The 14,497-nt window shown below is 37.9% G+C and overlaps 1 protein-coding gene and 1 pseudogene across 2 annotated transcripts in view; one reads left to right on the top strand and one right to left on the bottom strand.

Moving 5' to 3' along the window:
- Epb41l2 (erythrocyte membrane protein band 4.1 like 2) overlaps nt 1-14,497 on the bottom strand; it is a 181,447-nt gene that overhangs the window by 130,440 nt on the left and 36,510 nt on the right. The gene's annotated exons all lie outside the window — the stretch shown is intronic.
- LOC100728323 (acyl-coenzyme A thioesterase MBLAC2-like) lies at nt 7,235-8,096 on the top strand (annotated as a pseudogene).

The following is a 14,497-nucleotide window of genomic DNA, read 5'->3' as shown; positions in this document are numbered from 1 at the left end:
GGTGCACACAAACCTACATTTACCAAAGCAGTCCACAAGTTATAGATGTTGAGTACGATGATATAAACAACATAATGTTAATAATGATATTACTTATGCTTTTCTGTGTCATAATCAATAAACCTGTCAATCATTAAAAAGACCCCATCTCTTGAATCCAAATCTGACATTTTAAATCACAGCTCTCCCTCTACAAAATAAGCTAAAAATCAGAGTTCTCTCAGAAACACCAAGCCCAGCCTTAAATTAAGGGGGAAAACTCCCAACTCTTGTTTTTCCACAGCCACTTTTCTCATAGACTCTGAGATCCCCACCCTCACCCCCACCTCTCCTTATAAAAACCCCTTGGGAGTGATTGACTGCAAGTAACCTCAAACTGGAATTTCTGCAACTGTGAGGTTTTCAAAAAGCACTATATTGTCATCCCTCTACCACTGCACTTCCCCAAAACTGGATTTCAAACTAACTTTTGCAACAAAATCTCACAGTAGTACTTAAAATGTGTTTTGTTTTTTGTTTTTTTTTTTTCTTTTTCTTTTTCTGTCTTTTAGCCATGGGCTGACCACATTGGAAAAAGAGGAGAACAATTTGGCACCTGTGGGGGGGTGATGTCATTATCAACCCTGGCTATGAACAGTCCCTGGAATGCAACTTGCAGCTTGGATCTCTCAGCCCACCAAAGCACTCACCCTGTCACACAAACACACTCCGTTCCTGGCTCTAGAAAACCTCACAGGCACACTCGATTCTCAGCTTAGGAAGCCCTCTACTGTAAGTTTTCAGCTTTTTGTAGAACACAATGCCCAACACTTCAGGGCCATCCTTGACAAACCAAACCTTGCCGTGTAAAGGTTTATGTAACAATACCTGGAAGTTCTAAAAGGGATGAATTCTTCATGCCCAGTTACAGGCTGTCTCTGATACACAGTAAGTTATACTTCCAAAGCCTGATGTTTGGGCTTTCTGGAAACAGACTATAGACACTCCCCAACACCACACCGGCAGTGTGCAAAGGACAGTGCAACCAAGGTAACAAAACATGATGCGGCATATATATGCCTCAGTACCCAACCTATGAGATGAAGGTGAGGCTACAGAAACAAAATACCTGCTGTTACAGACACGAAATAATGCAAGCAGCATGATGACCTATGGCATAAGAACATATACCTTTTTATTACTATTATTATTATTACTTTCCCCCACAGAAACAGTCATTTTAATGGAGTATTAAAATCCTTAATTCTATCTAAGGTTATCCAATTACCTGTAATGCACCTGAAAGTACTTGAAAATCATACATTTTAACACTTCTAAGAAAACAAACAAGAGTTCCAAGGGAACACACCTGCTCTTGAAAGGCCTGCATACCACCCTCCATGCACACTAGACAGCAAAGAATCTCTACCCTCACTGCACCTCCAGCAAGCTGCCACCCCTCGAGACCAACAGAGGATTGCAAAGGTGAAAGGGGTGGAAAAACCCAAGCCTCTGCCCAAGTCACTCAGGGTGCCACTCCCAAATCTCCCTACTTTCCTTCCCTCTCTCTTCCAGACCCACAAGCCAGCCTCCCAACACCTGACTGCTATAGCCCAGTACCAAGATTTCAGAATTCACAACAAAAGCAAAATGGGCAAGCGAAGCCCAAACATGTCTGTTTTTAAAGTCACCTCAGACGCTAATTTTAAAACAAGATCCCAAAGAAGCTAAGCCTCATTATTTGCAATTTCCAAGATAATGTCTACTCGATCCCTCAAATGGCTTTATTACCCACACTGCTCTCTAAAGATTGGTTCCTTTTTCTATTACCTACTGCCGATTATGGGTTTTGTGGGGAATCTGTAACGAAGAAAGTACTCTTCCTATGATCCAAAGCACACTTGAAGTTTGATCTCCTGACAGCGTAGCTTACAGATTCACAGGACTTAGAGATGGCTCTATCCAATCTACTTCTTTCAATCGGACAGTGAAATTGGAGAGACAAAGTGCTGAGCCAGAAAGTCAACCAGTACCTGCGTCCTACCTCTCTCCACCACCCAGCCATGCTTACCTGACCGTGGTTGAAGCCTGAATCCCAAAACGTGACAAGATACAATGCATTCCAAATCTAAACACTTTTTGTTTACTACCCAGATTCCTGATCTTTTCTGTAAGGCCAAGAGCAGAGAACTGTGTGTTCTTACTTAAAAAAAAAAAGCAAATCTCCAATGATCCTGTTCCCACCACCTCAGTGACCCATTTCCATGGTCTTACCCCCAAGCTTTCAAACTTTTCCAACTGTGACCTCAAGTAAAATATTTACATCCCAACCCAGTTCACACATACAGAGTAAACACCCCAGTTTTACTGGAAAGAGTCAGACTATGTGAGATCCACTGCGATCAAGACCAAAGTCTAAATGTAAGCAGTCCCGCTAAATCTACCTCTAGCCCTTCTACCTACCAAATCCCACAGCCAGCCAACAGCAGCCAGGAAAAGGGGCACCTCTTTCTTCCCACTCACTTCTTTCTTTCCTCAACCAAAGGGAAACTTTCCTTTCTGAATTCATGTAAAAGATCTTCACAGGCTAGATGAAGCCCTAACACTCATGTTGCTTATTCTATTTCACTCTTTTCAGTGCTGATCATGACCCTCAAATATTTTCCTGAAAAATCCAGCCCTAGACCATAAACAGCCATTATCTCATTTTCACACAGCTAACCTCTGATTATCTTTGTCTTTTCAACTCAGTCCTATTTGAACCCCAGCTCCAACAACTGTTTGAAGCTGAGCAGCGTGTGTCCCTCCCAACCTACCCTCTGCTACTGCCTTTCTTCCACTCCTGAAGCACCCTGAACTGCATAAACCACCATCACTTCTCATCTCCTTTCCCCTGCCTGTCCTACAGCAGCTGTTTTACAGTCACATCTAACTCTGGCTGGACTTCAGACTTGCACCCAAGCAGCTGAACAAATAACCAGAGTGAATTTTCTCAAATTCAGGCTACACCCACAAACCTTAAAAGGTCCCTTAATGGTCCCCAGAAATTGTATAAAATTCCCTAATCAACATATATTTCTACTCTGCTATATATCCGTTCTGTGGCTGCACCTAAGGAAAACAAATTCAGACTCAAAATATGGAACTGGATGTTCATTATGGTCTCAGCTATAACCAAACTAAAGACAAGCTCCAGAAGGGAAAATTTAATATTCTGTCTAACACATTCTATTACCCAAAATAAAAAATAAAAAAACTTGCCATGGGGAGGGGGTTTCCTGCTCTAGTATAAGGCTGTTTCAATAAGTTCAAGGGCACATGGCCATTAAACAACAGAAGAATATTTACTCTCAAAAGAGGTCCTGTTCTCTCCTCCCTTTATGAAAATGTTGGTGATATTTATTTTCGTTTTCTTACCAAAGTAGCTGATGTGTAACTGTTCTGCCTCTCTAACCACTGTTAGGCATAACAGTTTATTGTCCAAGTATAATTTGTTCAATCATCCAAACACCTGTGCAATCAGGCATGCTCAATTCGCAAGGGTCAAATCCAATGGCATGGCCACACTCAGTAAGCACCAGAACCTGACAGTGTGCCTTTCACTGGAAGAAAGAGTTATCTCTAGATTGAATACAAGTGTCCAACAAATGTTTTCATGTAAATCAACAACAAAAATAACGCAGATATAGAGTTGTATTTGTTTCCTACTCACGCCACCAGTGATGACTCTATGATGCACCTAAGAGAACAAACTTGGAGCAGAATAGAGCTGTTTTTCTGAAACTCAAAAGCCAGGAGAAGTTAAGACTAATGAAGCATTAACTCCCCAAAGAGACAAGACACAGTCGGGCTCAAAATTCAAAGGGGCTACAAGGAGCCCCATCATGCAGTCACTACAGGACTTCAAGGGCCATTTCCATGACTCTGAAACCCTAGTCTTCCTTTTAGGGATAAACAAATCACACACACACACACACGGGAACTCTAGATTTAGATCTATATGCAACAAATAGGCAGGATCATATTCGAGTGTATGAATTGGTCCTCTTCAAAACAAGATGACACTTTAATTTGGAGAAAGATCAGGTGAAAAGCAAACACTTCTTGTATATCTACAAACATGGCCTGTTAGCTTTACTCTTCCAGGCTTCTAGCATCAAAAAAGTACACAAGCACAAACCACAGCATGCTGAAGTAGTAATTCCTGCCTCGCTTACTTAGTGCCCTTTGCCCACAGCCTGACTTTCAATCATCTATCAAAGCACTTTCCATTGTTCAGCTGTAAAATTACTAAGGTATCTGCTGCTTCTCCACCATTCACTTGCTCATCATTTAGGGAATGGTATACATGTCCATCACATCCTAGTTAGGGACAAAGGAAGTGATCCCATGAGTACCACTTCCTGTATCCTGAGGAATACCTACTACATCCAGAAACACACAGAAGGAAAAAAAAAAAAAAGCACAAGAATGAAGTAGGATAAAACCAAGTCATGCTACAATGATGAAGGGAACAAAGAAATGAGGTAGACACGCCCTCCCCACACTTGCAATGACATCACATGCAAAAGTTGTGCCTTTCAACTTTGGCATTTAATCAAAATCACAAAGTAGGCACCAAAACTCAAAAGATAAGATATTCAAAAACCTCTACTAAGAGGGTAGATAATTAATAAATACTAGACTGAGTGGTTTAAGATTTTTCTAAACATCCCACTTATATTTCAGTTTTCAGTTTACAATACTAACATACACTTTTCAGATTCCCACAACTTGTGCATATCAGTCACAACTGCATTCCCTGATCCTCAATATAATTCCGATACTACACTAGGTAAAACTCACCTTTGGTCAGAATCTCTTTTCCTCTTTTGTCAATTAATTTTTGCCTAAAATAATGTCAGATATTAGTGGAAGCTGTGACTTCCTCTAAATTGGAGGTAGGTGATGAAGACAGGAAACAGGTGAAAAAAAGGAATGTGAGGTCAACATATGTTATTGAGACTAGAATGGGGTGAACAAACAGATGGATATTCTTTTCCTTCATTTCTAAGAGAAAGAGAAAAAAGCACAGTTACCACTGAGTTGTTTTGTTATTTAAAAATTTCATAAAGTTAGAGTTTCTAAGGAATTAGATTTAGCCCAAGGCCTATGCTCACTAGATGAGCTTCTCAACTACCGCAGTACTGACATTTTGCAGTGAAGAGCTGGCCTCATCATGTAGGTTGTTAGCCTCTCTACACTAGATACCAGTAGCCTGCCTTTGAGCCAGGGCAACCAGAACTGTTTCCACCCACTGCCAAACTCTCCTAGAGAATCACCCGCCCACCAGCACCGAGAGTTTGAGAACCACTCTGCCAGATTATGAGCTAAAGCTATCTAGTAAATGTACAATGAAGAAAAAAACTGATGTGGATGAATAGGACAAAGTACTAAAATAAAGGCTATGCCATAACCAACTACTGTCATCATTTTAATGAAAAGGTAACAGCTATCCTCAGCAGAAGAAAAACACCAAATTAAAGGCCAACAAAGTCTGGAGCATTTAACACTGAGTATGTGTACATGGTAGCGACTGCTGATTCAGACCACAAAATTATATGAAATGATTAAGTACACTGATGCTTAGGTGTGGAAGCTCCAGTTAACGGCCTATGGAAAACATTAACAGTAATTCAAAGCCAAGTTTGATTTCCAAATATCTAACACTCATTCCACAAGAATATTCTTAAACAGATTTTTATTCTACAAAATGATTATACAGAATAGCAACCACTTTCAAATAATTAGGAATATATAGACAGAACCCTCCAGCCCAGCTCCAGCCATTTTCTATGTCAATCTCTGTGAAATAACTCCCTTTCCAGAGATGCAAATGATACAACCAATGTAAGGACATCAGCCTTGGGCCTGGCACATTACCGATGCTTTATAATAAAAAGCAATGATCATGTTAGACATGTACCTTATTAACATGCTACTAAAACAAAGTAGAATACATTACCTAGCTGAACTTAGAAAATAAATAGTACCCACTTCTAATCAATACACTAAAAAAAAAAAATAAAAAATAAAAAATAAAAAAACCACAGAATTCATTCCCTAAAATACATGCATTAAACGCCAAGCTTTACCTTCACTTTTAAGGTGCAGAAAACAGATTACACCAAAGCATACGTTTATAATAAAAGCAAATGTAAATGCTGGCTTTTAAAAATCATTTTCCACTTGTGTTAACTCAAATGTACCTTCCAGACTTTTACCCAAAATAAGTCATCACATCATTCAAGCAGCTGAGATTAAAATTCACTTTATAAATTTTCTATGCAGCCTAAAAATCAAGTGAATGAGAACAGCATTTTCTCACACATACCCAGAGCCATTTGGAGTTCCTGCTTTGCCTCACAGAAGTTGTTTTCTAGCCATCAGCTACTACAAAGTGTTCAGACCTTTTGGCAGCAACACAGGAAACTGCCCTTTTCACCCATTCTCCCACAAAAATGTAGTCAATTTCTAGGCAAGCCCATCTCTCAAGGCTATTTGCTTCAAGGAGCCAAATGCACACAATTTTTCATTTAACAATATGAAAGAACCCCAAATATTTCACATTTTTGTGAAGAAAACTGAAAGCAAGTTTTCAAAGACATATGGGGAAAGTTCTTAAACTTAAAGCTTATAAACTATGCTACACCAAGATCTGAAAATCCATAAGGTATTTGGAATCTATTTCTGCTTTGTTTTACCCAAATCATCAAGGACCCCCTGGCAGCACGTGAAGCTATTTCCTGACTCTTGGTCACCACTGGCTTCCACTCTTCTCCTAACCGGTCTCATGTAACAGTTGAAATAAGTATCATAGGTGTAATTTTTTTAAAAATTACCTCAGGTAGACCTTCGCTATCTTCTATCTGAATTTAGAGACTTTCTAGACTCTTCTGCATCACATAAAAGCATTTGGGGAGGTCACAAAGATGAAGGAAGCTTCAACTCCCACTGGCTTTTTGAATACGTACACAAAAATTCACATTTTTCATTTAGGGAGAAGGTGGTAAATTACTAACAGTTGTGACTTTTAATTTCTAAAAACAAATTCAACATTTCTTTTAAATACAAAATTAAAAGCAACCCTTTGAAAATCAGAAATTCCTTTGTATCCCATTTAGCTTAGAATTTCAGACTAATCATTTATTAAAAAAGATAGGGGTCGGGACCACCTGTCAGGAGGCACTCGTGCCCGGCCTCACCCCTGCCCAGCATGTCGGTACTCGAGTGGTACACCCACAAGTCCCTGGGTGATGGCATCTTGGATCCAGGAACGCTGGAGGAAGTCGGGCAACTGCACCAACATCTGGCTGGTGCGCGGGTCGGAGCAGGACCTGGTAATCCACACCTGCCTGGGGCTGCGCCGCCTCCCTGAATGCCTGTACTAGTCCGGCCTGTTGCAGGACGCAGGCTCAAGAAGGATGCGCCGCGCAGGCTGCTGCTGGCAGTGGCCACCCACGTGCACTTCCACCACACAGGAGGGCTCTACCAGTTCGACCAGGTGGTGGTGCACCACGCCGAGGCCGAAGCCCTGGCTCGGGGAACAACTCTGAGACCATGACCTGGCTGTTGGACAACGAGGTGGTGCAGGCGCCCAGCCCCGGATGGAGGGCCAGGCAGTTCCGTGTGCAGGCAGTGCAGCCCACCCTGGTACTGCAAGATGGTGACGTGCTCAACCTCGGCGACAGACAGCTCATGGTCACGAACATGCCCGACCACTTCAGGGACAGCACTTGCTTACATGACAAAGACCAGAAGGTTCTCTTCAGAGGGGACATGGTCTGAGGGTTCCCTGATTGACTGGCTCCCGAATACAGCAGGATAAGCGTCTATGTGGGCACTTGTGAGCGTCTGATAGAATTAGTGGACAGAGGCCTGGTGGAGAAGGTGCTTCCTGGCCACCTCAATAGCGTTGTACAGAAAGGCTTTTTCGATTGACTTCTAACTACATTTCAAAAGCTGGCATGTATGTCACAGTGTCTACTTTTGCCATGGGATCCCTTGCGAGTTTAGTGCTATGTGTAACAAATTCTAGGAGCTCACCCGAGGATCTACACAGGCACTCTCTGTTTTGATTAACTATATGTTACCCCGATTCATTTTGTGCTGTTTAAAACGGTTAACATGAGGATTTCAAGTGCTTTTAGAGCAGTACTGCCTGTTAGAGAGAAAAGATTGTGAATGATAAGCCAAAAAGAGAAAGTCTTAGTTTTTTTCTTTCTTTCAAGTAAGAAACCATTTAAGCTTGTAATTTGTCAAAGCTGTCATTTTGTGATTTTTGCTCTAAAAACACCATTTTTAAAGTAAACGAAAGAATTTTCCTTCCCTACTAATTTCATTTCCTAGTTGACCTAGGAAAAAAATAGATATGATGGAGTTTTAGGCTTGTATTGTAAACTCAGTTTTTCATTTTATTATTTAAAGAGAAAGTTCCTTGAGTTTAAGACACACATTACAAACTCAGTACTAACAAATAAATTAACATTTAGGATGACAGGTAAATCATCCCATGGTATGGTTCTCTTTAATGCTCCCTTTATTTAATTTTTTATGTAATATAGCATATATATATATATATATATATAGATATATACTATATAATTTAACTCATGAAAAGTATAATAAATTTGTTTTATTGCAAAGCTTTAAACATAAATTTCAGAATGTTTCAGTAAAAAGCTACTATATATTGTCTGTTACTATGTAAGTAATATTTTCAATGCTAAAAGTAAAATTCAGATATATGTAATCTAACTACAAATTGTCAGATTTCTCAAAAGGACACTGTCAGGCAAATTTGAAAATACACACCTTGAGAATAATTTTTTATTATATCCTATTTTAATATTAACAGCTACTATAAACAAAATTTCTCGTTAAATAGCAACTTCAGTATGTGTCATGTTTTACAGACGTATAGAGGTCTATGACATCTTGATATAAGCCACTTTTACTTAACATTTATATGTATCACAAAAGGATTTTCAAATTAATTGCAAAGCATGCATTAAATATTGACCTAGAGTAAATTGCCTTTCTTATCCTGATTCACAACACCTCTTCCTGTTCAGTATTCTTTGTCTTAAATGAAAACAAGTCTACATTCATAAAATCACAGGAAAAGTTAAATTACTATTTAGCAAAATGTTTTGGGTTGGTGCTTTTAGTAATTATTTAAAATTCTTTTTGGAATATTTCATAAAGTTTTTTAAATAGTTTTCACTACTTTTCTGTTGACATGTCCAAGACAAAATGATGTAGCTTTGGAAATTAGACCTTTCAGTCAGTATTAGGAAGGTCCCACAACTTTGATTCCTGTCAAATTATGTAACTTTTTCTACCCTGCAGACACCTAGATTCTTTAGGTTTTTAAGATTCATTTAGGGAATAAACACACGCCCCACATACATATACTCATAGCCACATATTACCTGCACAGCACTGCAATAAACACTGTGGAAACTTCAAAAGTAAGAGACACTGTAGCTGAAAGTTGAAGGCACACAAAACGTGAATGCTTATATATGCAAACATAATGTATATAAAAAATACATGAGTGCATGGTGCATAAAGGATAGATGTGAAGTTTGGTTAGAGGAAATATTCTGGAGCTTTTGAGTCAGAAATTGAATGATTTGTTCAGGGTAGGCACAAAAAGATCCAAGGATAGTAAAATGAGAATTGCTATATAGAGTAGATTATTCCTTGTGACATAAATTTTAGGAATCCCAGTTGTTCCAAGCACCAGGTATTCAGCCCAAGAAAAATTGGCTTGTGATTGTGTATACAAGTCATCCTTAATGACATGCTGAACTGCCACATGCCACCAAGTGAAACTTAGAGTCAGGCCATGAGTTGCTCAAATACAGAGTCCCATGGAATTCTCTTAAGGTCACTCTTAAGGCAGCTGGTCGGTTTCAACCGATAGTGTAACATTCAGAGTATAAATCTGGTTCAGGGCAATTTCAGTCACTTAATGAGCATTAAATATAGCCATTATTTTTATATCAGTAGCACAAAAGAAAATCAAAAGTCCTTAACCACTGACCATTTTATCATATTTTAGGAATTTTTTTTAAATCAGGATATAGTAGGCATTAAGTTTTATTAGGAACTATTGATTCCTACTGAGGGATTTCCTTATTTATTAAAAGTGCAGTTTTTTCAGAGCATGCTGACATTTTTAATTCTCCCATTTTTGTTTAATTTTTCAAATTATCTAATGTAAGACTGTGATGTTTTGCTATTGCTACCATGTGAATAAAATGAGAATAAATTAGTGGGAGGGAGTACTCATGTTGTACATTTTGAATATGCATTATATAATGTAGTCCTTGTCCCAGCACCAAGAGATAATAAACCAGCCTCATACAATGGGACTAGGGAGATAGCTGGTACCCCTAAACTGTGTTCTTTTTCCTAGATTTGCACAAAACTTAAAATTGGCAAAGTGTATTTTTACTTTCCCAGATGCCACATGTGCCAAGAATAAATCAAATGATGCTAAAGCTTAACATTTAAAAACAACTTTTAAATACATTTTCACCCTGACAGTGCCCCTTGTTATAATTTATCATTTTTGGAAATAGTAGAGTTTATCATTTTTGGAATAGTAGAATTTATCATTTTTGGAAATAGTCAGAGTTGTCAGAATATAAGACATTTAGGAATAACTTATTTATATTGTTAATAATCTCTGGACATTGATTTTCCTTATGTAATGTCTCCTTTGAACTGAGAAGCTGAAAACCATGTGTGTTATCCTAATGTAGCTGACTGTGTATTTGTTATATGGATAGTAATATGAATGTGACATGCACAAATTGTCCTCATAATTTCAAATAAGTATAAACACTTGTGTGATAAATATTAACATGGTCATTTCTTTCAAAAAAAAAAAAGATAGTGAGGCCTAAATGATACAAAGGCATTTGCAGTGGCTCACAAAATAATTCTGTTACTTACTCCTACGTCCTCAGAGAATCAGATGCCAAATTTAATCTCTGAACCAAGTTTCTGTGAACCAAGCTCAAACCTTGAATATTTAAAAAAATAAAAAATCCAGCCAGTATTTTCCAAAAAACGTTTTCTGTCTCCAAATATGACTTGCAACCACAAACAAGTTCCAATAATGAAGTAAAGGGAACGTCTTCAAGAGGGTACGATGTCAGAAAGTGTCCAGAAACCACAAGTGCAAAAACAATAAGCAAAGGAATCTCAATTCAAGTACACAAGACCCATTATACTTAACTGAATGAAAGATAATCAACAAAATGTTTTTCAGACACAGTCCAATAAAAACATAATTTAAAATATGCCCCAGTTCAGGTTGGGCAAGGTGGCACACACCTGCAAAACCAGCACCTCAGAGGCTGAGGCAGAAGGATCATCCTGAGTTCACAGCCAGCCTGAACTACACTGCAAGCCTATGTCTCAAAAAAACAAAAATAAACAAATAGACTTGAGTTCAAAACTCTTTTCAAAGGCACACTTCGAATTATTCCAGTAAAATAAATCCTACAGATGACACAGGGAAGAAATTTAGAAGCAAGAATTCAAATTAGAAATTCAAAGGGAAATGCCGACAACACACCTAGTACGGAAAAAGATCCAATCTTTGTGCCTATATTTAGGCACAAAAAGGCTTATCTTTTATTTCAGGTCATTCTTGCATTTATATAGCTAATGCACAGTGGGGCAAGCATTAATCACAAATATGCTTTCCTTCATTGATTACCTTAAGCAAATGTTACTAAATAAATCAGACTTTGTTTTCCATAAGCAAAACACAATATCAAAGAGATTTCACATTACTGTTTATCAGTATCAGTGTCGTCAAAGCACATCTGTAAATGTTAATATTTATAAGAAAATGTCTGTGGAAAGAGAAGAAAGCAATAATCTATGTTGGAGATTTGCTCTGTTGAGTCTGAAGTCATTGTAAGTGCTGTTCAACTCCAATATAAAATAGCCTGTAAATAATCACCAAAAAAGCCAAAACACACATTTCTCAAGTTAATCGTCTACATCACACAACTTACTTTTGCTTAAGTAAACAATGCCAAAACAACTGCCTCAAGGCTATCCAGAGGCCTGGCAAAAGACCAAGCCCTCAGATTCACTGTGCCAAAACACAGGTTTTCTGTCCCATGCTGGAACAGCTCAAAGGAAAGATTCACTTCACACTTGAAATAACTGAGAAATTAATCTCTACACTACATTTTTAAATTTCTCACATTAGAAGCCTCACCTAAAATAAAATTGAACTTTGCTACACAGCAAAAGAGGTTTTAAAAAAATGTAGAGCTGGCACGATTTCTGTCAGTTCTCATTCAACCTCTACCCTACACTCAATATTTTCAGTGAGTTACGACATTAAAAAGTATACACTAATGCTGACGAGCAATACAGAAAAAGCAAGACAGATGCATTTATTACTAACTGGGTTGGCTATATCTGTATTTGCCCACAATATGATGAAGGGTTTTGTATGAAAGGATCTCTACTTGGTTTTCTTTAATTATGGCAGAAGCTCTGAAGATCCTTCATGTATCTACATGAAAAACTCTGAATATCTGGCTTCAATAAAACCAGCGCTTTCTTGAAGATGGGTGCCAGCTATGAATTTTCCACATTTGTGTACTGGAGAGGGTGCGAAGGGCACTTTTCTGTGTTGCTGCCAATGCGTGAACAATCTGCAGTAACCTGTGGGTAGAGAACAACTTTGCTGAGAAGAAAACTAAGTTCCATGCTGTTTTGGCATATTTGTACAGAATAATGTGGGTTTTTTTCATTCATTCCTATTTTCTGTTCCATTTTTCCAGAAAAATTCTGCCTTGCAATTTTATAATCTTTATTTAATGATTGTGCTAGTAAAAAGAATGCTTGAAAATAATGCTAAACTGCTTAGCTGAAAACTAACTTGTAACGTGTAACTTTTGAGTATTAAATTCTTTCTGGTCTTCTACATCCACAATTAACATAGTATTAATTTTTTCTCCACTCACAAGTAACATATTCTGTTCACTAAGAATACTAAAATGATAGGAAAAACTCACAGCCTTTTAGAAACTAATCAAGTAATGGACAGAAACAGAAATGCTAGAATTATGAACGTGAAAGGAACCAGAGATCTATTTTTCATAAGTTCACAGTGAAGCCACTTCATAGGTGGTTCATTTGTTCTGCAAAGTGCTTTAAAAATTTAACAATATTATACCACGAGACCAGGAGTAGGCTCAGTAGTTTTCATATCACAGTAGGCAAGACTGTGCCAGAAATAAAATAAGCAATGGATTAACACTACCTGGTTTTAAAACTCAAATTTTAGGTTTCCAAAAATTCACTAAACAGTATAATACTTTCCAAGGTGAGCACGTTTCTGAGCAGCTAAAGATGGCAATAATATTCTGCATAATTTCAATACTGCTCATATATATACATATATATTATCACCATATCCAAAGTCTTCTGTTCTCATTCAAGATTGTTTCCCTGGGGCTGGGGATGTCGTGAGTTTGATCCCCGGTACCAATAAAAAGGAAAAAGACAAAAAAAAAAAAAAAAAAAAAAAAAAAAAAAAAGATTGTTTCCCTGTATACATATACAAGAAGTAATCCAAACATAAAGTGAATGTTTAAATTTAAAATTTAAATATAAAAGGTTTTGATGAAATCCAGTATCTGTTCATAATAAAAACCTTGTCAAAAATTGATGTAGGTGATCCTCACCTCACAGTAAGAGCCATCTATGACAAACCCACTACCAATATCACACTCACTAAATGGAAATCTTTGGAAGTTTGCCTCCAAGTCAGGAATAAGACAAGGGTGTCACTCTTACTGCTCCTGTCGATGTGTTCCAGAAACTTTTAGTCACAAGAATCAGGTAAGAGAAAGAAAAAAAAGGAACTCAAATAGGAAAATAAGAAATTACATTATTCTCATTTGCAGATGGTATGCTCCTTCATATAGGGCAGTGATGGCAAACATTCTAGAGCTGTCAGTGATAACTGCTGTAGCACACGTGCCATGAGTTCATCACCAGTGACTAGAGATTCCAAAAACTCCACCAGAAGACTCGTAAAACTAATAAATTCAGCAAAGTGGCAGGACACAAAATAAACACAGAAAAAAAAAATAGTGTCCCTATCTGTACTCAAAGAATGAAGCCACTGAGAAAGAAACCAGATAAACCCATTCACGGTAGCTGCATAAAAATGAATTATCTAGGACTGCAGCTTGCCTGCCAAGTGCGAGGTCATGACCTCAAACCCTGGTACCAAAAACAAAAATGAACTAAGTCTTAAATGAACTAAGAAAGTAGAAGACCTTTATAACAAAAATTGTATTACTATGAAAAAAGAAACTGAAGAGGACATTAGAAAATGAAGACATTCCTGTTCTTAGATACCCAGAACAACGTATCAAAATGGCCACATTACCTAAAATGATATCCAGATTAATGCAATTCCCTT

The sequence above is a fragment of the Cavia porcellus genome, unplaced genomic scaffold (genome assembly GCF_034190915.1).
Source record: "Cavia porcellus strain 051 isolate PalLab524CR breed Dunkin Hartley unplaced genomic scaffold, mCavPor4.1 scaffold_22, whole genome shotgun sequence".
NCBI classification, from domain to species: Eukaryota; Metazoa; Chordata; class Mammalia; order Rodentia; family Caviidae; genus Cavia; species Cavia porcellus.
Note: the sequence above shows the minus strand (reverse complement) of the source record. Positions and strands in the feature narration are given on the sequence as shown.